The sequence below is a fragment of the Thermobia domestica genome, chromosome 4 (assembly GCF_964235325.1).
Source record: "Thermobia domestica chromosome 4, izTheDome1.hap1.1, whole genome shotgun sequence".
Classification (NCBI taxonomy): domain Eukaryota; kingdom Metazoa; phylum Arthropoda; class Insecta; order Zygentoma; family Lepismatidae; genus Thermobia; species Thermobia domestica.
Genome location: NC_137457.1, coordinates 30,801,266 through 30,827,019, shown reverse-complemented (window position 1 = coordinate 30,827,019; position 25,754 = coordinate 30,801,266). Strand labels below are relative to the sequence as shown.

Genomic DNA, 25,754 nt, shown 5'->3' with positions numbered 1-25,754 from the left:
CAGGTAAACAATTGACGGACATTATTGACCTTATTGAACATATAATGATATGATTAATTCTAAGACTTAGGTATATCAAGAGAAGTATTCTTTAAATTTGGGAATGGTGATAAACAGAATTTTAACATAAGGTGCGAAATTTGAAACAATACATTGAACTTTAGTCACAGCTCATAGTCTATCATTGGTGGTGATTGATTTGAAATCTGATAGCTAACCTTATTGAATCTTATGACTCATAGACGAAAGGCAATACATGCTACAACACTGGCAAAGTTATTGTTAATGCAATTTGATTGGTTGATCACTATCTTTCCTGCAATCTGATTGGTTGATCACTATCTTTCGTGCAATCTGATTGGTTGATGATTTTCAAATCTTTGCTGTATTCAGTTTTAAGTTTTGTTTAACATTTAAAAATCTTGGTTTCGTTCAACATTTTGCACTCACTGATAAATATGATCAAAACCGTTTATTTGTTAATCGAATAGTTAAAAACCGGATAAAGTTTGACGGTTAACCGTGAAACGTAAATTTTTTTTAGTTTGAAATTTTTTTGCTTGAAATTTTTTGTTTGAAAATTTTTTCGTTTCAATTTTTTTTTTGTTTCAAAATTTTGTTTGAGATTTTTTCGTTTGAAATTTTTGTTTGAAATTTTTTGTTTGAAAATTTTTGTTCGAAAATTTTGTTTAAAATTTTTTGTTTAAAATTTTTCGTTTCCAAATTTTTTGTTTGAAATTTTTTGTTTCAAAATTTTGTTTGAAATTTTTTTCGCTTCAAAATTTTGTTTGAAAATTTTTGTTCTCGAAATTTTTGTTTCAAAGTTTGAGTTGACATTTTTAAAAGTTTGTGCACTTATTAGTAAAGAACCGGAACTGTTTAGAACAAAAACCTTTGACAACATTGTGGTGCAATAGTACACGTCAGAACCTGGGGTTGTACTTGAAATGAAAAAACACAATTCATTGAAATGGATCATTTTATTACACTCCACATACATCCATACCAGATAGTGGTTCTGGATATTGTCGATACAATGTATTTTGAACTTCTTGCACTAGTTTGTCTTTAGCATATAATTTTAATTCCAGTTTAATTTTAATTCCAGTAATAAATCCTGTACTTATTCAATAATAAAGCCGGTCAATAACCTTTAAATTTTGAATATTTGGCCATAAGAGGAATACCAACGGGTCCTAGAAAACGTTTACCGAATTTTGTTATTTGATAATTCCCAAATTTAAAAAGGGAACATAAACATATAAAGGTAATAAACCTCTGTACATACCCATATAATGTGCTAAATAGGGGTCAATAACCTCCGAAATTTGATTTTTGGTAGTTCTTTACCTATGAAAAGGGAACGATGTGGACCATCCAAATTTATAGTGGTACATATTGAAGACCTGTACTATGATACCAAATGCTTATATTAAACAATTTCTAAAACCGAGTGGATGTGCCAAGATACCCCTCCCAAATTTTTAAAGGATGCATCAACGTACCCATATCTTATGATAGGAAATGAACCTATATACATGACCATATAACCATATAAGGTAATAGAACCTCATCAAAGGGGGAGAAATTGGGCCAAAAACCAAACACATGGTACAACATATTGCTTATGTTTATATTTTAGCAATTTTTACCCATGAAAGGGAACAAGATGGACCACCCAAATTTATCATGATACATGTTGAGGCCTGTACTATGATACCGAATCCCCTCCCGGGGTGCATCAATGTACCTATGTCTTATGATAGGGAATGAACACCTATACATTACCATATAAGGTAATAGGACCTCATCCAAAGAAATAAATTAGGTCAAAACCAAACACGTGGTACAACGTAATGCTTACGTTTATATTTTGTCAATTTTGTACCCCTAAAAGGGAACGAGGTGGACCACCCAAATTTATAGTGATCCATATTAGGGTCCTATACTGTAATACCAAATGTTTAATTGAGCAATTTCCAAATTAAAGAGGTGGGCCATTGTACCCCTCCCGGGGGTGCACAAATGTACCTATGTCTTATGATAGGGAATGGACCCCTATACATGACCATATAACTATATGATGTAATAGGACCTCATCAAGGAGATAAATTAGGTCAAAAATCAAACACGTGGTTGTACTAAAATTTGGCAATTTTGTACCCCTAAAAGGGAACGAGGTGGACCATCCAAATTTATCATGATACATATTAGGGTCCTGTACTATGACACCACATGATGAAATTAAGCAATTTCCAAAATTAAAGGGTTGGGCCAAGGTACCCCTCCCAAATTTTTCAAGGGGTGCATCAATATACCCATGTCTTATGAAAGGTAATAGACTCCTGTATACGCTCATGTGAACATATAAGGTAATAACACCTCATCAAAGAGAATAAAATCAACCAAAAACCAAACACGTGGTATAACGTATTGCTTACGTTTATATTTTGGCAATTTTGTACCCCTAGAAGGGAACGAGGTGGACCAACCAAATTTATAGTAATCTCTATTAGGGTCCTATACTATAATACCAAATATATTAAATGGGTAATTTCCAAAATTAAAGGGGTGGGCCAAGGCACCCCTCCCAAAAATTTAAAGGGGTGCACAAATGTACCTATGCCTTATGATAGGTAATAGACCCCTATACATGACCATATAACCATATAAGGTAATAGGACCTCATCCAAGGGAATAAATTAGGTCAAAAACGAAACACGTGGTTGTACTAACAATTTGGCAATTTCGTACCCATGAAAGGGAACGAGGTGGACCACCCAAATTTATAGTAATATATATATATTAGGGTCCTATACTATTATACCAAATATGTAAAATGGTCAATTTCTAAAATTTAAGGGGTGGGCCAATGTACCCCTCCCAAATTTTTAAAGGGGTGCACCAATATACCCATATGTTATGAAAGGGAATGGACCCTATACATGACCATATAACCATATAAGGTAATAGGACCTCATCCAAGGGGATAACTTGGGTCGAAACCAAACACGTGGTACAACGTATTGCTTACGTTTATATTTTGGCAATTTTGTACAACTAAAAGGGAACGAAGTGGACCACCCAAATTTATTATAATACATGTTAGGGTCCAGTACTATAATACCAAATATATAAAATGAGCAATTTCCAAAATTTAAGGGGTGGGCCAAAGTACCCCTCCCAAATTTTTAAAGGAGTGCACAAATATACCCATATCTTATGAAAGGTAATGGACCCCTATACATGACCATATAACTATATAGAATAATAACACGTCATCAAAGGGGATAAAATCGACCAAAAACCAAACACGTGGTACTACGTATTGCTTACGTTTATATTTTGGCAATTTTGTACCCCTAGAAGGGAACGAGGTGGACCACCCAAATTTAACCTAATACATATTAGGGTCCAGTACTAAAATACCCAATGTTTAAATTGGTCAATTTCCAAAATTTAAGGGTGGGCCAAGGTACCCCTCCCAAATTTTTCAAGGGGTGCATTAATATACCCATGTCTTATGAAAGGTAATGGACCCCTGTATACGCCCATATAACTATATAGGATAATAACACCTCATCCAAGGGGATAAATTAGATCAAAAACCCCCGAAATTTGAATTTTTGGCAATTTTTTACCCATGAAAGGGAACGACATAGACACCCAATACTGATAGAGGTACATACTATGGTCCTAGGCTAGCATACCAAATTTTTAGATTTGGCAATTTCCAAAATTTAAGGGGGGTGGTCCTATGTACCCCTGCCAAAATTTAGGGGGTGGGCCAAGGTACCCCTGCCAAAATTTAGAGGGGGTGGTCCTAGGTACCCCTAGGTCATTGACCCTGGGCCAAGGTCATTGACCTTTGACCTATGACGTCACAAAAATTTTTGCTGACTCGGCTCAATATACGTCGGCCACTACTACTGTCAACTGCGGGTCGGTGGCAGTTACTGGCCTTCCAGAACAAGGCTTCTCTTATCAGTAAGCTTAGAGTGGCTTGGGTCTGTTCCTCTGGCTGCGTTGGCAAATCTTCGAACGGTGCTGTTGTCTACACAGAACTCGCTGTACAAAACTTGTGTCCGGTGAAACATTTGGACTATCGAAGTTCCTTCCGCCGTCAACAATTCGATTCGGCTATCCACTTTAACCACACGCCCATAACTGCTGATCATGTGGGCAGATGATAATAACTCCTTCTATGTGATATTGTAGGAAAGGAATGGAGGAACGCTCAGCAAGAGTTCCGATATCTTTTCAAATAAAACTAAAGGGGATATAAACCAACATGCAAGGCTATCAGCACACCCTCGTATAAACTGTTGCCTTTTTTATATTATAAAAACACTTCAAATAGCATTTCGGTTACAAATTCTAACAGGATGATCAAGTTTTCTACATAGTATCATTAATTGCAGAGAAAACTGTTTTATGTCACATGAGACCAAACAAAAGTTCGAAAGCAATTTGGGTAAAGAATAAGTGTATTTGCAAATTTGCACTTAAAATTATACAGTATGTTAAATAAAGAGAACAGAAAGTACTTGTATGTATAATTATAATACGTGTTCTCTATTTATCAGTGCTACTATAATTATTACTTTACAACCAGAACCTCTGTCGTTTTGTAACCATCACAACCGATTGTGTCTTACCTATATTACGGTTGGGAACAAACTTCTTATTCAAGATAACAAAATTTAATGGAAAACTAATGTCCTCACTTTGAGGACAGCTGTCACCTGGAGAAGAAACCGGGTGTCCTGAACATCAGGACCATCGCTAAACATGTGTCTTCTCCGCTTTATTTAATTTTAGCAAATAAGAATTATAAATAATGAAAAAGAATAAATAGAGAGTCAGCTAGATGTCAAAAACTGAAAACTCCCAGTGCGGCATCGCTTATGGGATAGGGTCTGCCTGCCGGCTAGTGACACTCATGATTTTGGGATGATATGTTGCCAATACATCCACTCCCCTCGTTTATAGTTCTTACTTTCTAGATCAAGTTCATCACTTTTTCTTTTGAGTCTTTTAATTTAGCGTTTCTTTCAGTAGCGAGGGTATATGAGTACTTTTTTCAAGTAGCTTACTGTCTGGAGAGTATGAATGATTAAATATCTTTCCTATAGCTAAACCCAACACTGCTTGATTTCGTTGATCTCTTGAGAAGCAGTTTTCCAGTGCAACTAGGATGTCGAGTCCACTGTGCTCACTGATAACATAGCTAGTATATGGAAAAATGTTTGGAAACTAACTTGCGAAACAAACTGCTAGTCCAGCAATGGCTGTTGTTAGACGATCTATGCTCTCCCTCCAATTAAGTCACCACAAGCCACTCTGCTTTCATCAAATCTACAAATGGGTAACCAAGATCATCTTTGTAGAAATCAACACAACCTTTGACTTCTTCAAATGGATCATCATAGAAGCTAGGGATGAAAAACTTCAGTGATGAAATGATTTCCTCGTGGTGTAGGAATCATTCTTCCAGATCAGAAATTAGATCGTCAACGAATGGAATGAAAGTTGAAGCGCGGTAGTAAACTAGCTATGCCAACTATAGAAGTTAGATAGGATAAAATATTTTAGTTTTCGGTTATTTGATTACTGGAGATCTGAGATGTGAAAGCAAGGATATGAGTGGAGAAAGAGGAAGCAAATTATTATTGTTTATGGTCTGAGATGTGAAAGGCGAATAAAAGCAAGAATAGGAATAATGAAAAAAAGAACTTTAGAAAGAAGTAAAGCTCAAATCAATATCTGAAATGTGAAAGAGAAATGAAAGCTAGGATATGAGTAGGTAAATAACGTTTCAGGAAGAAGAAAAGCGCTATTTATGAATATATTTAATGTGAACGAGAAGTAAAAGGAAGAATAGAACTAGTGAAGATACTTAAGGCAGAAGAAGAACATTATTAGTGAAGATCTGAATTGTGAATGAGAAATAAAATCATGGATAGAAATGGAGAAAAAAACCTTTAGGAAGAAAGAAAGCATTGTTGGTGAAGATATGAAGTGTGAATGAAAAATAAAAGTAACGATGGAAATATCGAAAGAATTCCTTAATAAGAAGAAAACCATTGTTATTGAAGATCTTATAATAAATGTAAACTGGAAGTAAAAGCAAGAATAAGTATGAGAAAAGAAATCTTTAGCAAGTAGAAAAGTGTAATTTTCGTTCACTTAGTAAACATTAGAAGTAGTCTCTCGAAATATTTCGTTTAGAGTATTATATGGAAAAGAAATAGTGTAGAAAAATATAGACAGAAAGATTGCAATCGATACACAATATAAAGATAATTAACTTCTGCGCCAAGACGATGAGATTTGTGGTGGATAAAACTCAAGGAAAGTTCTGTTGAGGTAAGTGAAGGATTCTAGAGACAAACTATTTACAGTTATGAATATATGGTGAAATTCGAATAATGTTGGGCTTTCTCATGACCTTCTTGTTTATAGTGTGACTAATTCTGATTCCTGGTAGGAAACTTATATTAAGACAAACTGTAGTATTACTGGCCCCCTCGTTGTTGTAAACGGCATGGTGTTGCTTATTGGTTTGAAATGATAAGTGACGACCGTGAGGTCGTTTCAAGTCCCTCTGACGATCCTGGTCCTCGAAGCTTCTATGTCAGAATTCTTGTATGTTCAATTAGGTATTACAATGATTAAGATTAGTGAAAATGGAGACAATTGTCTTAATTAGGACGAGATAAAAAGCAAATTCCTAAAGCCCACACCTTTTAGTACAAGGTACAAGGGGTCGGGAGTTCGTTTCCCGATGGGAGAGTGTTAAACAAATTACAATCGTTTGGATTCCACTTCAAATTGTAGGCCCATGTCCCATATGACCTTAATGCTGAAAACGAACATAAAAGTCCAAGCAAACATATCAAAAACTATCGAGTAAGGCTGCAAAAAATATTAAAGTTGAAATCACAGTACATTTTTCTTTAATATTATTATTTATCTCTTGCTTGACCCTTGCCGCAAATTCAGATGTTTCCTATGTCAACTTTGTGTTGAACCATATTTATCCGTTATAATGTCAATCAACAATTTTATAACGTTCTTTTTCTCCTTTTCCTTCCACCGTGAATTCAGAATGGAATACCTTCTCAACAAATTCTAACAAATTTTATGATCTACATTGCATTACGTCATATAATGCAATGTATTTATTGTTAAATGATTATTTGCCTTATAAACTTTCTTCCATCATTTATATCCTTGTGTCTATTAGCAAAATTGTTTAAATGTTGTACGCAAATTTAATTTTAACAAATTTATTTTCTTTTGCAGAATTCTTTACCATATTATGGAACTCTCAACCAGATTATTTCTCCAGAGACACATAAGCACGCTACCAGCTTCATCAAGTTTCCGGTTTTCGACGACTTATGTTATTTTCTTGTCAGGAGGCAAGTTTCTCTTACGTGGAATGTAAATGATGCAAATTCCGAGGGTCAAATGCTCTTAAACAACTGTAGAGGTTTGTATATACCAATGCATACAGAGATCGATCATAAATGTATTGGTATTTTGAGTAGAAAAGAGAATAATCGAACGTGTAAAGCTGTGTTTGAGTTTCTGCCAGACAAGGAGAATTACGTAAAACCGGGAAGAAATTACAACGTGCTAAATATCTTTGGATTAAGAGAGCAATACAAGGACAAAGAATCGATGAAAGATAGTGTATATATATACAGGGTAGCTTCAAACAGGGCCGGATCTACCACTAGCCCAGAGGCGTAACATTCTGAGGGACGCGCATTGAACGAAAACACAAATGCAATAATTGAATAACGTTAATAATAAACATAATTTGGCGTTAGTTATTAGTGGTTGAAGTTGAGTTTAATTTTGCACTAGACAATACATAGGAGCGGGCGAGTAACACAGTGCTTTTCAACCACGCTATCACCAAAATTCATTAAAATTTGTACAAAACTGTTGAATCAAAGATGCATAAAGTAAGTTACATTTTTAAATCTATTGTGTTAAAATTTGGACATCGAGATGAGAGGTGGCAAATACCTTTCGGCCTAGGGGCGACAATGCATTTAATAGACTCCAAAGTGTGAACCGAATTAAAGAACTTATGAACAGCGCATTAAGTAAATGTGCTAAATGTGTCCGGTACTATGCTGAAACACTTCCTTATATGTTCCATCGTGTTCCTTTGAGTTCCCTCAACTTATGAGGATCCACAACACTCATTGTGGGTATCCTCGGGAGGAGATGAAACAAATATCGCATACCTCACTCATACGACAAAATCTGTGAGATTGAAATCAGGTGAATGGGCTGCCCCTTGTGGAAGGCCTGATGAACACCAGAGAAAATATCCCATCAATGAAGTGTCGGACAACTAATATCATAAAATACAATATTTTCATTGGGTTCAGAATTTGTATATTGATATTATACTAAAAAAGGTGTTTATCATGATGGTTGGGTAACCAATCATAAATTCAATTTCGAAAGACTCCTCCTCGATACATAACGCAAAATTAAAATCTTGCGTGACTTTAGATCTGAAAGTGAATCTCACAAGCAAACTACGTTGTAGTTGTAACAAAGGAAATTTTAACATAACAAATTGTATATTATTAAAGGAATAATCAGGATGAAAACTTTAATATAAGTAACAAAAATATTTTTGAATACATGCAAGTAGCTAGAATGCTTTAATATTCTATTATCAAGAATTACAAGTATAAAAAATATGTAATATTATTTTTTTATTTACTTAAAAAGATACGAAAATTCCAGCTTTCTGTAGCCATTTCTCCAAACTTGATTTAAATTCAATTGCTAATTCATATTGTGATGTCATACGTAAGCCAAATCAGATATACATTTTTCTGCTCAAGATTCTTCTAATTCTTGTTTTTGTTTTGTCATATATTACGTAATCTACCTAGGTACTATTATTCAAGTGACGTCAATACATATTTACTTACATTATTATTATTTGTGGCAAATTTCAATCCATCGTGATGACTTGAGTACTGTGAATAAAATATCTACCTTTGTGATATTTTTTATTCAGAAAAGGAAGCTTTATTCATGGTACAAAGTATTTAGATCCTATTGTTATTGACTCAAATAACGCTAATAATTTCAATTTTTAAAATAGTATCGTTGCCATGTTAAACACAAAACAAGTTTTGTCAAATAATTACAATGAAAACGTCGAATTTAAACGCATTCCAGAATGCAATTACATACAAACAAAGAATGAAATCACTGTTACAATCGAAAAAATGTTCTCACAAACACAAATCAACTTGCATGTTCATACTAATCAAGTTTCTTACACCTCCAATATACTATTAGTATAAAACATCTTAGTAACTACAGACATTAGTATGTTAGCTATTTGTTTTGTATATTTGGTGTAATAGTTCTAAAACTAATCAAGTGTCCTTAAAATTTAAATAAATCATTATTCAAATATAAGAATAATTGATTCTAAAAGTATTTGCTATTCGAAAATTCGAATAACAGTAGAAATATTATTCGAATTATGAACATTTGAAAAATTGTTGGAATATTTTTATCAGTACTAATGTAAACATTTTAGTGCTGAATTAAATTCTACATTGTATACAATTTAATCTTTAAGCATTAGGTATTTTGGTTATTAGTTGCACAAAATTGAATCTTAACTCCAGATAAAGTAATTTTACCTAAATATTTTGTAATAAATAAATTTTAACTCCAAGTAAAGTATTTTTTTATCTAAAACAATTTAATAAATAAATAAACCTTAACTCTATGTAAAGTACTTTATATAAAAATTTTTAAGAAATATCTTAACTCCATTGATAGTATTTTTATATAAAAAATTTGTGATAAATAAATCAATCTTCAGTACACATACAGAACCACTTTTTATTCTGCAGAGAGGAAAATTTTATTCAAAATCATGTATTATGCTTGAAGTTATCGGTTACTAAGATTACAATTGTACTTTCGATTGGATCCTACACGTTTTCGTATTTTTCCTTGCTTTGGTTCTAGTAGAATTCAAACACAGAATGTTATCAGACTTGATTACAAAAAAACAAATGATATTTTACAAGGAACACTACGTTAACAAATGTTAATGAATTATACGGTTAAAATTCAGTGTTCAAACTGTTAGTTGGCAAAAGTTGAGATGTCTTTATTTAGTTTTTAATCAGATACAGTATTAAGGTTTATTTTCTTTGTGAGACATATGAGTGATTACCCTTTCTGAAAAGCTTTTTAAGGAATTTCGCTCAGTTTCACCAGGAAAATGTGAGGTCGATACTTTCAATATGTATGAATTTACTGATTTTTTTTCAAAGGATTGCTTTTTCTTTTGGGTAGTGTTCTCAGTTTATAAACTGATCTATCATCTATATACAAAACACTCAGTAATAAAACAATGAACACACGCACGGAATCATATAAGCAATGTGTTGTAAACCTCCACACACAATCAGAATGGTCTACAAAATTATTATTATTATTATTATTATTATTATTATTATTATTATTATTATTATTATTATTATTATTATTATTATTATTATTATTATCGTAGCAATAAATTATAACAACGCATGCCAATTGTCAATTTACATACTGCTAGCGCGCTTGAATGCCTGGTCATTCAATTAAGTGAAGTTAATTTTCATACACAGAAAAGTATATGTCGTTTGACTTAGGAAGTATAATATAATTGAACAAATGAGTTCTAAAATCAATTCTCAAAGACAAATATTGGTGCTTCATTGACTGTGTTGGTCTATGTATTCGATTCCTTAAATGAAATCTCCAAAATTGTTGTTGATGCTAAATGTCAATATTTAATTTTTCCTCTAAATCTAACTAAGTCAACTCCATTGTGTTTCAGACAAAATTGAATGACGAAAATAAGTTAAATATTTTGACTTATTTTGATTAGAAACCCATCTGTGCTCAGTATTTCACTGCAAATTGTTTATATTTTGGGCATCACATGATCGATTGAATTAAAGTGTTTAGACTTATTGAAATGAATTATTGGATCAAAGTTTTCAATTCCTTATAGGCTTGAAGTCAGATGTATTATTATGTAAGACAAATCCATTCTATATTGTGATATATCAACTAAGTATAGCTATTTTAGAAAATATGTTCTGCGCATTGTGTGAATTTAGGTATTTCTGAAGTCACGTAATGCATTGTGAATACATATTAAGCTAAATAATGTTTGCATCATACCATTCCCGTATTTGAAACCTTCTTCGTTTTACTTTATATGTTTGAAATGTAATGATAATTACAATGGGTAAGTGATAACTTAGGTTTAATTTAGTGTCATCCAGCTCTGATTCCTTGGATGTAATTCTCTCTATACAGTCTGACAATATTCCAGTATCTGTAATGCTATAACTTGTGATATTAAGAGACACCTCATCAGAGAATTCTGATAAGAGTGCAATTCCAGTTTTAGTACACGATCTTCAAACTGAAACTTCTTGTGGCATAAAATAAAAAGAACATATTCTCTAATACACGATTTAGGTAAGTCAAATTAAAAATAATATTGACTGTAAAAATGCATGTACAATAAATAACTTAACCACTTCCTAATTCTGTATATATGTAATTTACGTAAGCGTTGTTCCAATAATAATATGTATGAGTAAAGAAGTAATTTCTTATCAGTGGCAGATCCAGGGGGGATTGGGGCGATTGCCCCCTCCCCCAGAAGAGGAAACTTTCTTTATATATATATATAAATAAAAGCCATTCCAGAGTTTGGATTTCTTAAAGGTAGCTGTAAGTAGCAGTATTCCAACCCACGCCCTCCCCAAAAGTCCATCCTGGATCCGCCCCTGTTTCTTGAAACAAATGAAGTGCTCGCTGGTGGCTAAGCAGGCAGAATAAGAGCCTTTGACACGAGAGACTCGAGTTCTTTTTCCGATAGAAGCTCATGTGGTTCGGATCCCACGTAAACTTGTATGCCCACGTTTCATATAGCCTCGCTGCTGGAAGAGACGATGAAATCAAAATCAAATCAAATCAAGTAACAAAAGAAGTTTGCATGATGAAGTGAATCCAAGAGATATACCGAACACGTCTCGAGTGAATCATTAAATTATTTGATTTAATACATCTAATCTAACGTGATTGTTACATAATATCTTATGTTTCGATGTTACTTTGCTAGCACAATCCGATAATACAAGAATGGGTTATGGGTAAAAAGTTATGTTTTATTTTCACACGTAATCTCCCTCGACCGATATACATTAAGGCCACCTCTTCGGTAACGCTATAGCACTTTTAAAAAATGATTCCTCGAGCATTACAAAATATCTCAGTACAGTACTTGGCGTGGAAGACCAGGGTTCGATTTCGAGAGGAGTCTCATGTGGTTCGAATTCCACGTTAATCAGGTCCCGTCTCATACAGCCTAGCTGCTGAAAGAGACGTTAAACTCAAAAACAACAAAATCAACCAGCACAGCACTTTCCACCTCTGCATCCGAAAAAAAATCTCAGCCCCCGTAAAAATATTTTGAGATTCTTAAGCAAGTGAAAGTCCGAGAGGGCCAGATTGGTCGAATAGGGCTGGTGTGGTAACAGTTCGAACTCACAGAAGTGAATTTCTGCCATGGATGCAAGGAACGTGTGAAGGTGGACATTGTCCTGGTGAAACAACACCTTTCTTCGCAACATCCCTGGCCTTTTAATTCTGATTTCCTCACATAAACGTACCAGAAAGGTGCAGCAGTATCCGGAATTGACAGTCTTTCTCTTTTCCATGACATCAATAAGGATAATGCCCCTAGCATCTCAGAAAATTAACGCCTTAACCTTGTTTGCCGACGAAACTTGTTTGGCTTTCTTGGGAACAGACGATCCTGGTCGTTTCTTCGATGGTTATTTTGATTCCAGTGTATGACGGTGTGCCCATGTCTGGCATAGTCACAAATCTGCCAATAAACTACTCCGGGCCACTTTCAAACAGTTCCAAACTATCACGGGAAAGGATGAATTGATTGCGTTTGTGTTTATCTGAAAGCAACTTGGTATCATCTTGCGGACGCAATTTGGTATCCATCCCTTGCGGACACCCTAGAAAACCCTAATTCGTTTATGATAATAATGTTTTGGGATCGCATATAGGAAATACCCAAAGGAAATACCATATAGGAAATACGCTATCTCTCGGATCTTGATACTGCTGCTAATCAAAATTAGCTCACTAATTTTATTGACATTTTCTGTAGTGGTCGACGTTGAAGGCCTGCCACTGTGGGGGACATCTTCAATGATGTTTCTGCCACACTTAAATTCAGCTACCCACTTTTTCACCGAGAAATACGAGGGCGCGGAGTCTCCTAGTGTCTCAACCATGTCCATATGAATTCCCTGTGGCGTTAAGTTCCCATTATCCAGGCTTTATCCAATGCTGGATTTTGTCCATGTCACAAATTTCCGTCACTTCCGCCGACTTAGCGCCTTATAAACTCCTCGCCTGAAACAATAGAGAAATGAAATCCCTCACAGTGGCTACTAACGGATATAGCTACCCAGCTAATGTATAAAAACATAAAATAATTACTTTCTTCCTAGTCAGGCCACGAACTTTCCAATCCGCCTTCATATTAAAGAACTGATTATTCCACAATGTCTTTTAGTGATGTAGTAAATTTTTAATCCATTGACGGTAATGTATTTGGTCTTCTTTAAATTTGAGCCTTTCGTGCCAAAAGGAAATTGTTTAATTTGTACATTGCAAGAAATGGTACTGTTAAAACAACTCAATTTGTCAATTATTGTCAGCGTCTTATTTCAACACCACGGCCAACACCTTCCTAGAATATAAATATCTACTGTTTTTTCTTCTCGTGCATGTAAGATCAAAAAGTAAGAGGACTTCTACTCATGTAAATGTGGTCAGAAAATTCATGTGCTCATAAAACTATTTTTGTGAAGGATTACACAAAATAGTACAGCATTATTTATTTATTTATTGTCCTTCAACAGAGAATAGAATCTCCAATTACAGAAAGTACATAATATAGATAGTTCATATAATATAATATTATGCATAATAGTGAATATAATGATACTGACAAAATTCCTGTAGATATCTGGCAAAGACAATAATAACTATCGTAAGAGTATAAACCGTTAAACGTGAAGAGTATTACAAGAAACCATTAAAAGTCAAATAATTGGTTTACACATGTATATGCAAATACATGTATTCACATTCTAATACAATATATTTTTCAACTTCTTTGTATACAGAGACAGAGGTGCTAAATCTAGATCTTTGTTTAATACTGATATGCTATTAAACCTACTGCACATTCTATATAATGGTGAGCCTTTATACATTTCAGTTCTCGGAACATCTACAGTCAACAGATGTCGCTTACGTAGATAGCCTGGTCTAGCATTGAGTCCAATTTTTTGTAAGAAATTACTATTGTCAACATAAGAATTCATAATTTTATAGAGAAATAATTGTTGGAAAAACTCACGTCTGTTACTCAAACTAACATAGTTAAATTTATCTAGAAGGGTTTTATACGATATTTTGTTTCTTATAGAGGAAGCTCCCATCGTTTTAAAATAGATACCATAGGAATTTCTTTTGAAGACTTTCTATTTTCTCCTGAAGAGATTTATAATATGGAGCCCAAACAACGCATGTATATTCTATTTTGGTCCGAACCAAGCTATTATACACCATAGAAATAGCTATAACATCATTTAAATTTCTGGTGTTCCGTATAATGAAACCAAGCTGTCTATAGGCATAAAGAACCACTTCAGTGATATGGTTATCAAATGATAAATTACGTGTACTTTTTACCCCTAAATCTTTACATGTGGTAATTTCTTCCATGTTTTCACCATTAAGAGTATATGAATAACAATTAATACGCTCTTTCGCTCTTGACATTAACATAAATGCACATGTTTTAATATTAAGGTTAAGCTTATTTTCTACACTCCATTTATATATTAAATCAAGATCTTCTTGCTGCTCTATTGTATCTGTAATACACCTTACTTCTTTATATAATTTTACATCGTCTGCATACATAAGGTATTTGGAATGTTTTATTGAAAACTGTAAGTCATTAATATACAATAGAAAAAATAATGGACCCAGATTTGATCCTTGAGGTACTCCCGAGGTAGCTACGTGTTCTAATGATTTCGATTGTTTGTATTGAACAAAATATTTCCTTCCAGATAAGTACGATTTAATTAAATTCAAAAAAGGTTGAGTTAATCCATATGATGATAATTTATTTAAAAGTATGCTATGATTTATTTTGTCAAAGGCTTTATTAAAATCCAAGTAAATCGTGTGTGTACTGGTTTTATTTGAGAATGAACTGTGTATATCTTGAACGAAAATAATTAAATTTGTAGTTGTTGATCGACCAGGGTAAAATCCATGTTGATTGACATCTATAAAGCATTTTACATGATTAAAATTTCTGCTATATAGGATATGTTCCAAAACTTTCGCCGGAGCGCAAATTACAGAAACTGGCCTGTAATTTTCAATATTGCACGTATCACCCGACTTACATATTGGACAAATTCGTGTTATTTTCCAGTCTTCAGGAAATACTTGAGTCCTTATTATAAGATTAAAGATTGCACATAGCGGTCGCATTAAGATATTTGAGCATGCTTTTAGTAAGTATGGACGTATTCCATCTGGACCACATGAGCGTTTTGGTTTTAGTTTTCTTATAGCACTTTTATATTCAACATCAGTAATTAAGCCTAATGATAACGAGTTCGGTGACCAAGGTAGAATATTTTCGTGATGTGTATGTTGTACAGAGCTATCTGTGTATACAGATTGAAAATATCTAGCAAATCCTTCCGCTATATCACTTGTAGTTTCAAGAGGAACATCTTGAAACTTCATTGAATAATTCATTACATTACGATTTACTTTTTTATTATTTAAGAAGTTCCAGAAAGATTTTGGATCAGATTTATATTATTTTCCATTTCTCGTAAATAATTTGAGTATGCTTTACTAATCATAGTTTTTACTTTTTTCCTTGTTTGCTAAATAATTCCTTATATTCTTCCGCTATCGCAATATGTTTCCGATAGTAATCTTTTAATTTTAGCATCTTAATGATTTCTTTAGTAAACCAACATGGATATCTTCTACTTGTTCTTTTTCGTATTTTCGGAACCGTACTAGAGAAAATCTCATTAATTTTATTATAAAATATGCTAATAGCTAGTTCTACACAATCTGCATTGTACAAGGTAGACCAATTCGTATCACGCAACATTTTATACAATTGAAGAAAGTCTGCTCTTTGAAAATTGTTATAATAAATAGTTTCGTTCTTGACCCTCTAACATTACTTTTTGTACTTATTAATATTTTTAGAGCAGGATGTTGCTTGTCTTCAGATACCATCTGCATTAATTCTCTAGTTACTACAGTATTTAAAATATTAGTTAAAACTAAATCAAGCTTTTTGTTATTGCTATTCTTAATGTCATTCAAGGTAAATAGATTGTATAGGTTCATAAAATTTAACACATTTTTGTAGGCGCTACCTCCGGTTTGTAAGTCATATTTGGAATCACTAATTAAAGGTAAATTAAAATCACGTATAACTAGTATATTATGATATTGAAAATCCAAATGCGACTCAAACATGTTATAAAAAGACATATACTTATCAATAGAAGAAGCAGGTGTAAAGTATACAGTCACAATATACAATGATACACTATGTACAACTACTTTTACAACTAAAGATTCTGTTTCGCTTTTTAAGTCAATCAGTTTGGAATCGTACTTATCCCTTATTGCAATCAACACCCCACCACCACGTTTGTTTCCATTTCTATCGCATCGATATACCTTGTAATTATCATCAAATAATTCATTATTATAAAAGTTACTATGCAGCCAACTTTCGGTAATAACAATTACATCAAAATTATTGCTTAATGTATTTAAATAAAATTACTGACACTTTGTATTTAAACCCCTAACATTTTGATAGTAAATGGTTAAATTACCAATCCTTACAGTATCCATTAGGTTGTAACTAGGTTGTTAACATCCTCGAGTGTTCTTAAAGCATACACGAACGTATCTTCCTTTTTCTTTCTCAGTTTTATATTCCCTGAATAATCAACCCATAAGTAAGCATAGTTATTTTCGCGTTGCTTCTTTCTAGCTTGACCAAAGATACGTCTTCTGTATGACGTGAGAGAGTGATTAACATAAATCATCTGATTGTACGTTGTTACTAAGTGTAAATGTCAAATATACCTTATTAAACTTTGTTCATAGCAAAAGGAACCTCTTACAGAAATTCGTACTGGAGCTCCTTCGTGGCTAAGCGTTTAGTGTGCGCGCCTTTGGTGAGGGAAACCCGGGTTCGATTTCAGGCGGGAGCTCATGTGGTTCGGATTCCACGTTAATCAGTAGGTCCCAGAGTTGGTGTGGGTCAATAAAAACTTGACCCACCACCCATCGTGACCCATAACCAACCACCCACTGTAACCCACCGTGACCCATTGACCAGCCACCCTTCTAAGTAAAACGTAAACAAATTCACTAGTGTTCAGAAGATGCTATCTACAATGCAGTGAGCAGAGTTGGTCGGTAGGTCAGAGTGAGTCATGGTGGGTGGTGGGTCACAGTGGTCACGGTGGGTGGTGGGTCGCAGTGGATCACATGCAGTTGACCTACGACCTACTGACCCATTCAGAAAAATTGACCCACTTGGCCCACTGACACAACCGATCCACTCCATTTCTGGTAAGTCCATGTCTCACATAGCAGGACGTTAAACTCAACTCAACTCAACAAATTATCACTGTCCTTTACTGGATGTTTATGATACTTTAGAACAGCGTTTCCCAACCTTTTTCAACTTGTGGCACAGTACAGGCGCTACTTGGATTTTCGCGGCACACTTATAGATATTATTATTTGTAAATATAAAACACAGTGGTATTTTTTTCTGTGATTATTGATCTCCTTCTCACAGAGAAGAAAGCTGTGTCACTGGTTTTTCCCCATGGTAAATCATTATGCTTATAAATAAAAAACAATTACAATGAAATATTGGACTCAGGTTTTTAAAAATACACTTTCTTTTTAAAAACTGTATCCAACCTTTTACTAAGAAGGAAGATCATTAAATAACAAACGAACAAACAAATCTCTTTTACTTTAAAAACACAAATGTAGGTAATTTGTCGAAAGGATTTAACGATATTTTAAATTTTCAAGTTACGAAATAGTCTTGCAACAATAAAGAAGCAATAATCGTCATAACAATGATAACAGTTACTTTTTTCAACATTAGAAATGTACAGAACAGTAACCCGGTATGAAGCTTAAAATTGTGTATTCATAGTAATGTGAAATACAAATATACATTTTCTCCTACGTTTTGTAATTTGATTGCTATAAAATTAATAATTTTGTTTCGATTCCTCGCGGCACACCAGCGGCCCATTCACGGCACACCAGTGTGCCGCGGCACACCGGTTGGGAAACCCTGCTTTAGAAGCATGATTGTCTTCATGTTGAAATAACACAGTAAATTCAAATCTTTTCAGTTTAACGTTCCATCATTATGCTCTTTAAGATAAGGGAAACGTTGACTAAGGCAAGTGAATTATGATGTAAGAATTGGTGGAATGAGAATGTAGGAAATAAGGGTAATAGAGCAAAACCAATTAACACGATGTTCTCCACCTAAAATTTATCTGGCCCGGGATCGAATCAAGAACCCCACGCACCAGAGGTAAGCACTCTACCACAAAGACACCTCCATAGTAATCAAATACATCTAGAATTTTCTCTGTTACTTAAATAGTATGGCGTTGCCAGATAGTGTCGAGTGTTTACTGATGCCGGATAATAAAGGAAGTAATCATGGAATTCTCCTTGGATACTTATTATAGAAATTAGTTTTTAACTCTTACCACAATTCCGTTTCTCGAACTGCAACGCTAGAATCCAGGAATTTACTCATTGTGACTACTACAGTAAACGTACAAATTTGGCAACAACGCATTATGGCGTTCTGCACAAGTTTCGTCTCAAAATCTATTTCCTTAAATGTAAATTAAGATTCAAATAAAATATGAAGCATAACACGAAAAACGGTCAAACAATATATCTAGTTTGTAATAAGATCGTTACTTTAAAATACTTTACACATACAAATAAACATTTCGTAAAACTCAGCACTTTTTCTAAGATCTTACAGCAAGTGCCATCTTGCGTGCTCATTGTAAAACGAATCAAATATTTTCTTTTATTTGTTACATTTTTCGATTTCAGGAAACACAACCAAATGAATCACTGTCTTGTGCTGTAGCTGAAACATAACTCTATCTTATAGTACAATATTTATAATATATAACGTTTCATTGCGCAGTAGTTAAGGCATGGAGCTAAAATATGTAATGAGTTCCGGGTGGTGGTCAACCTTAATATTCCATTAAGTACACGTGGCAGGGAAAAATAGCTTCCCTTCTGACGTCCCCATTCATTCGTGTATTCCATTTAGTGAAAATGTTACCGAGTAAATTAATCACCGTTTTTAAGAATGTCGTTATTCTTACTCAGGGCCGGCTCTACCATATGTGCAACACGTGCATTTTGCATAGGGCGACAAATTTCGAGGGGCGGCAAAATATGTCATAATTATATTATTTAAAGTAAATATTTCTTGTTAGCAACAGACTTCATGATGATGGTTGTTAAATTTACTAAGCTGACCTTCTATTTAAATACTACATTCATAAATCATGTTTCGGTCGCATTAGTTTAAGGTCACATGGACAGTGCTAAAGCAAATGGTCAAACAAATCCCAGCATGAATTATTTAATTGTTTTCAAATTCAAGAACTCAATTCTCGAACAGTAGCGAATGCCTGTTCGATTTAGTTAGTTTTCACAGTTTTGTCTAACACAGTATATGAAAATTAGCCTTGTCTTTGTCAAGTTCCTTCAATAACAAGTTCCTTATCATTGAAGGTGGAAACAAGTTACTTTTTTAATTTTTTTTAACAGATGAAGAAGGAAATAAAGAAAAAATTATAGGAGAGTTAGTAGCACTGGAATTTCAAACTGCTATATTGAGATTGAAGGTTGACATTGAATTTTATATATAAAAAAAGATTACCTTATTTCCTCGTCAGATGTGTTTACATCAGATGTGATGTTGCAGACCTTTCACTAACATCAAAAATTATTACTTGGTATTTAAAGAAAGAAAACAGACACAAGGGTATTGTATTTGTAGTGTTTAGTCCTTTCTGAGTGCGAGTGCTCTTTTCCTCCCCTTCGTTGTTCATAATGGGGCAGAATACTTAAAATAGTCCCTTTAAGATTTATTTTTTTCTGGAAAAGGAGTCGGTAAATGATGTCACTGCACGGGGCGGCAAATTGCCTAGGGCCAACTCTGTTCTTACTCCAGTGGCGTATTTAGGCAGGGGGCTTCCGGGCTTAAGCCCCCCCCCCCCGAAATCTTACTTACTATAGTAAAGCATATGAAATATCTTGCAGAATTTTCACATTTTCAAGCAAATCCCCCCCCCCGAAAGTTAGCAAAGCCCCTCCCGAAACAAAATTGTAAACACGCCACTGTCTTACTCAGTTCTCCATTTTAACCTATGATATCACTGAACACTATTTCCGGAATGGAGATCGTACAGAGGATATAAACTATTTTACTGAGTATCATTTTGTAAATAAAAAATAAAGTATTTACGCACAAAAATTTTGGTATTGCTTTTTGATTTCAACCATATCTTGAAAAAGTAATATCCCACATTACCATTCCACCGAATCTTCTATCATCATTCACTTGCCGCCTCAGCCTATGATGTTAAACTGAAATATTTAACTTCATTTTCTTTTATTACTACAAAAAAAAGAAAGAAAAGAAAGAAAGATAGGAGTGCTGAGCACCTTCAGTTTACAATTCTTTCACGAAGTTTCCCGTTTCTTGGCCTTTTTTACATATACTTTGCATTACTTTTACTAGATGGTAGCAGCAGTGAACAACTGCACTAGCGCCTCCAAGTGTAGTCCATAACAACCACTTCAAGTTCTTCAGATAATGTTCTATCTATATACAGTGAAACCTCTCTAAAGCGGACAGCCGTGCGGAATCAAAAATTGTTCGCTTTAAAGAGGTGTCCGCCTTAAAGAAGTTTCAATATTTTTTTTTGTGAACGTGATTTATGCAAAAATATTTTCTCCTAATTGCATATTATCTTGTTTATTAATTTACGTAAGAAAATATTGAAATCTCTCTAAGGCGGACACCTCTCTATAGCGGACAATTTTTGATTCCCCACGGCTGTCCACTTTAGAGAGGTTTCACTGTAATAATATTTTGTCCTCTCGCTTGTAAACTTATGAAAATGGAGTTACGTTCCTCTAGTTCTCATGCGACGATATCGTCGCTTATATGACTTACAGACGTAAGCGCCAAAAGTGTAATTTTACAGGAGAGGCATTTAAAGAAATTTCGTTGCAATTGAACTGTTCTACATATACAGCTAAAAACTATAGTTTCAAAATAATAGCCCTGTGTAAATGAAATATGATAGCTCTTTCGAAGACCTGTAGTGTGCTCATTTAATATGACGTCATCAAGCTACAAATTTGCCTTTAATAGATATACGTCTGTTCACCATATATGTAATCTAATACATTTGGCACTTACGCCTTAATTGCTTATAACTTTATTAATACATTAATGAATGACTGATTTTTTTTTTCATCCTAAACAATCTGGGAGCTTGTAAGGACGGGACATACAGATTTTGGTAAAGTACGTTCTGAACCATTCTGTTTAACAAGCTCCGACGGGAACTGAACCCCTGTATCCACGCTCTCAAAAACCGAGCACACTAACCAATCGGCCTCTCCGAGATCTATTCATGCATGACTGTCTTATTTTAACGTTGATTTTTATAATTGTTTTCGGTTTATTTATTTATTAGATACTCTCGTATAAACTGCCGGTATAAAGGAATTTAAGAATTGTTGACATTACTAACACAACTACAAATAATACATGTTGATTATATAATCAAAGTACAAATTCAGTTGACAGTTTTTAAACAAGTGTATTACAAATTTTATTTTGAAAAATTGTAAATGAAAATAATAATGCTGAAATATTGATCAGATGCCTTTGCCTTCCTTTATAAGTGGAGAAGGTCTTGATAAAATTGCTGACTTTTTTTTGTCTCGATTGACAGGTGTTAGTCCTGAGCACAGGTGCATTAGATCATTGTCTTTCTAAACCGATATTTGTGGATACATCAAGTTGTAGCAGTGTGTCTTTCAGTGCACCAAATGTATTCCTTCTCACAAGGGCGCCGATCCTGGGGGGCCGGGACCCCCCCCCCAAAGCTCATATATGTCCCCCTATTGTATTTATGAATATACAATATTTAGCATAATTTGAATGCAATTTGTCTTAAACTCCTCACATATATACCTTCTGCATCTGAATCCCCCCCCCCCCAATTTACAGAGAAATCGGCGCGCCCTTGCCTTCTCAGCATTAGCTTCTCATAATGTTGGTTGAGATGACTTGTTTTTATGAAAATCCCTGATAAGTCCTATTTGATCACAATTACCTCCTGGACCATCGTCCAATCCACTTTAATGCCAGAATCAAATTGTCTTAGAGATTTAATACATATACTTTCCGAAATACTCTTACAGTCTTTAAAATCTTCAACTTTCATTGAGTGCACATGGTGTGGTGACCCACGACGAGCCATGTGCTAGAAATTGATTGAACTGTAGATGTACTTGAAACCGCCAATTCACCACAATTAGTATGTGTGGACTTTGTGGTGGACAAACACCGTGCTCCTGCTTTTTTCGGGGTTCTCCTGTTTCCTCCCACTTTCTTCATTCCACCATTTCATTCATCTCTCATAGTCACCGTCATCTTTAGCCTAACCAGCATAAGCATGGGACGTAAAACTTAATTATTTCATTTAATTTTTTCTTATGTGGAGAAGGTCTGATTTCTAATTGTTCAGAAGAAGCTGACGGGTGGTTTCTCCAGTTAACAATGTTGGCAATATGCTTGAAGCAGAGTTGGCGTGGGTCAATGAAAACTTGACCCACGACCCACTGACCCACCACCCACCATGACCCACTCTGGCCCACCGTGACCCACCATGACCCACCATGACCCACCACCCACGGTGACCCACTCTGACCCACCACCCACCGTGACCTACTCTGACCCACCGTAACCCACCACCCACCATGAACCACTCTCATCCACTTTGACCTACTCTGACTCAGAAAAATCCATCGTCATCAACTATGAACACAATCCAGGGCCTCTTCTGTACTGACTAAATTGTTTACATTTGTAATAAAACAAGACTGTGAAATTGTCACTAATCGGAGTTTGAATTTCTAGTCAATCGCTCAAGCACTACTCTGTTACAATAACGGTAGATCTGACCTTTACGATATTAAATGGTAAAGTGTTTGTCAGTGAGGAAATTGAATCAGTTCAAGGTGGGGGGAAAATAGTGTGTGCCTAAAATATACTTGTACTAAGAGAGTATTCCTGCAAGTGTTAATTTCTGAACGCATTCCAAAAGAAACTTCTATTCGCAGGAAAATACCCCTGTACAACATGGAAAAGGTTATGGTTTCTCAATTCACGTATTTTTCTCACAAAAGACTTGAAAAATCAGTTTTTCATAGTGTATAAAGGTACTCGTGTATCCTATGTGAGAGCATCTCCATAAAGTATGCTCATAATTGTAATTTGTGTAATCACTAAAACACCACGTTAAATTTAAGTTACAAATATGCATAATTGCAATTATTATGAATATTTATTTAAAGTAGTTTACCTAAACCAAAGAAGAGACTTACTAAAAATTAGGTACAAAGTTGAATAACACAAATAAGCCATTAGTAATACAAGTATATATTTTCCGTAACTTGTAATATTCCACCTTAAAACAAATCTGAAATCGGATTTATTTCCTGTTGGTAACTTTTTGGCGGTAAATCATCCGCAGTGGAATGATGTCCATCCTTCAGCCAAGAAATAACTAGCTCGTCTACTATGCCTATTTTTCTCACAACTTTATGGGTTGATTGCCCTGTGCTGTAAGCGCTCCATATAATAAACATAAGCTTCAGCAATTATTATAGCAGAAAGCAATGGATATATGAAGCCAAGCACTGTATTTTTTGTTTCTGATTTTTTTCTTAAATAACATCGATCGTTTTCGATCATTTTTACAAACTAACTCACTACCAATTTTCCATATATAGAAAGTGCCCCCTCACCCCCACACACATAAAGGAGAATTTTTTTAAAAAAATGCTAGGACACATTCTGTTTATTTTCAATAAAGAGTTAATACACTGAATTTTAGCTCCGTAAGTTTAATGGCTTGCGAGATACTCATTTTTTTTTCGCAAAAATTCGGATACTCACTACCTCCTTAGGATATTATGCATTATAATAAAAGCAATATAACATCCCAATTTGGATTAAGGCCTTACTATATACCAAAAGTAATTTCATTTTACTTTGCAATTTGACCGTGATGATCAGGTACACATAGTTACATTCATTTTTTTATATAATAATTTATATATTACAGTGATTCGAAAATGTATTTTTTCCAGTAGTTAGCTCTAAAAACTCACAGGTCTCGAAAGCCAAGTTGTAGTGTAAGTCCTATTGCCATTATTACTATTAAAAATATCAATATCCAAAAGTGCCTGAAGTTCTTTTTTCACTTGGTTACATATACTCACCTCAGGTAAGTAGACAGAAACAAGTGGAAAAGGAAGGGAAATGAAGGTATTGAAAGTAAAACGGAGACAAATCAGAAGACGGATGGAGTCTTCAGAAGATACTGTCTACAATGCAGTGAGCAGAGAGGGTCGGTAGATCATACTGAGTCGGTGGGTCGCAGTGTGTCACTGTGGGTGGTGGGTCACAGTGGGTCATGGTGGGTGGTGGGTCACAGTGGGTCACAAGCTGTTGACCCACGACCCACTGACCCACTCAGAAAACTTGACCCACTTGACCCACCAACCCACTGACCCACTCCATCTCTGGCTTGAAGCACAAGAAACATTCACATAGAGAATATTTTGATATTCATGTTTGCAGTTTAAGTATTCACACTCCTGTATGTGCGGTAGGTCATTATCAGAATCATCACTATAAGATAATTGAAAACTCTGTTCTTCATCTTCAGAATAACCGCCACGTTCGTTCTTATTTTCATCTTCACATTCACTGTCACTTACGTTCTTATCTTCTGAGTTCTCGTTTTCTTCTTTCAGTACGTTCGTTGGTGCGGTTTCCCTCAAAACACTGAGAGGACATATAAATAGATTATGGCTCGGATTGTTCTCATGCAGGATCCTGTGTTGAATATTCATTTTCAATCACAGTTCCATAGTAATATCTTTTTTCTGGCAGCCAATGCATTTTAACCCTTATCCGGGTAAGCCCCAGGCCCAGTAGCTTCATATATTTTTTCGAATTTCTCAATAACCATAAATATTTCGATGACATAAAATTCTGAATTCTTCTATCTTTAGTCGAAGTTAAAGTCATGAACATATCGAGTTGGTAAGGCCCCAGTTGCCCGTCTACGTTACGAAAACATCTTGCCCAGACAAGGATTAACTTGAACTCCTTGATA

General features: G+C 34.6%; 1 protein-coding gene across 1 annotated transcript in view; it reads left to right on the top strand.

The window, feature by feature from the left end:
- LOC145683807 (uncharacterized) overlaps positions 1-9,582 on the top strand; it is a 33,500-nt gene extending 23,918 nt beyond the window's left edge. Inside the window, exon 3 of the mRNA XM_081755398.1 lies at positions 7,309-9,582. The gene's annotated coding sequence lies outside the window, so the exon portion shown is untranslated. The remainder of the gene's footprint in view (positions 1-7,308) is intronic.
- The last annotated feature ends 16,172 nt before the right edge of the window (positions 9,583-25,754 follow it).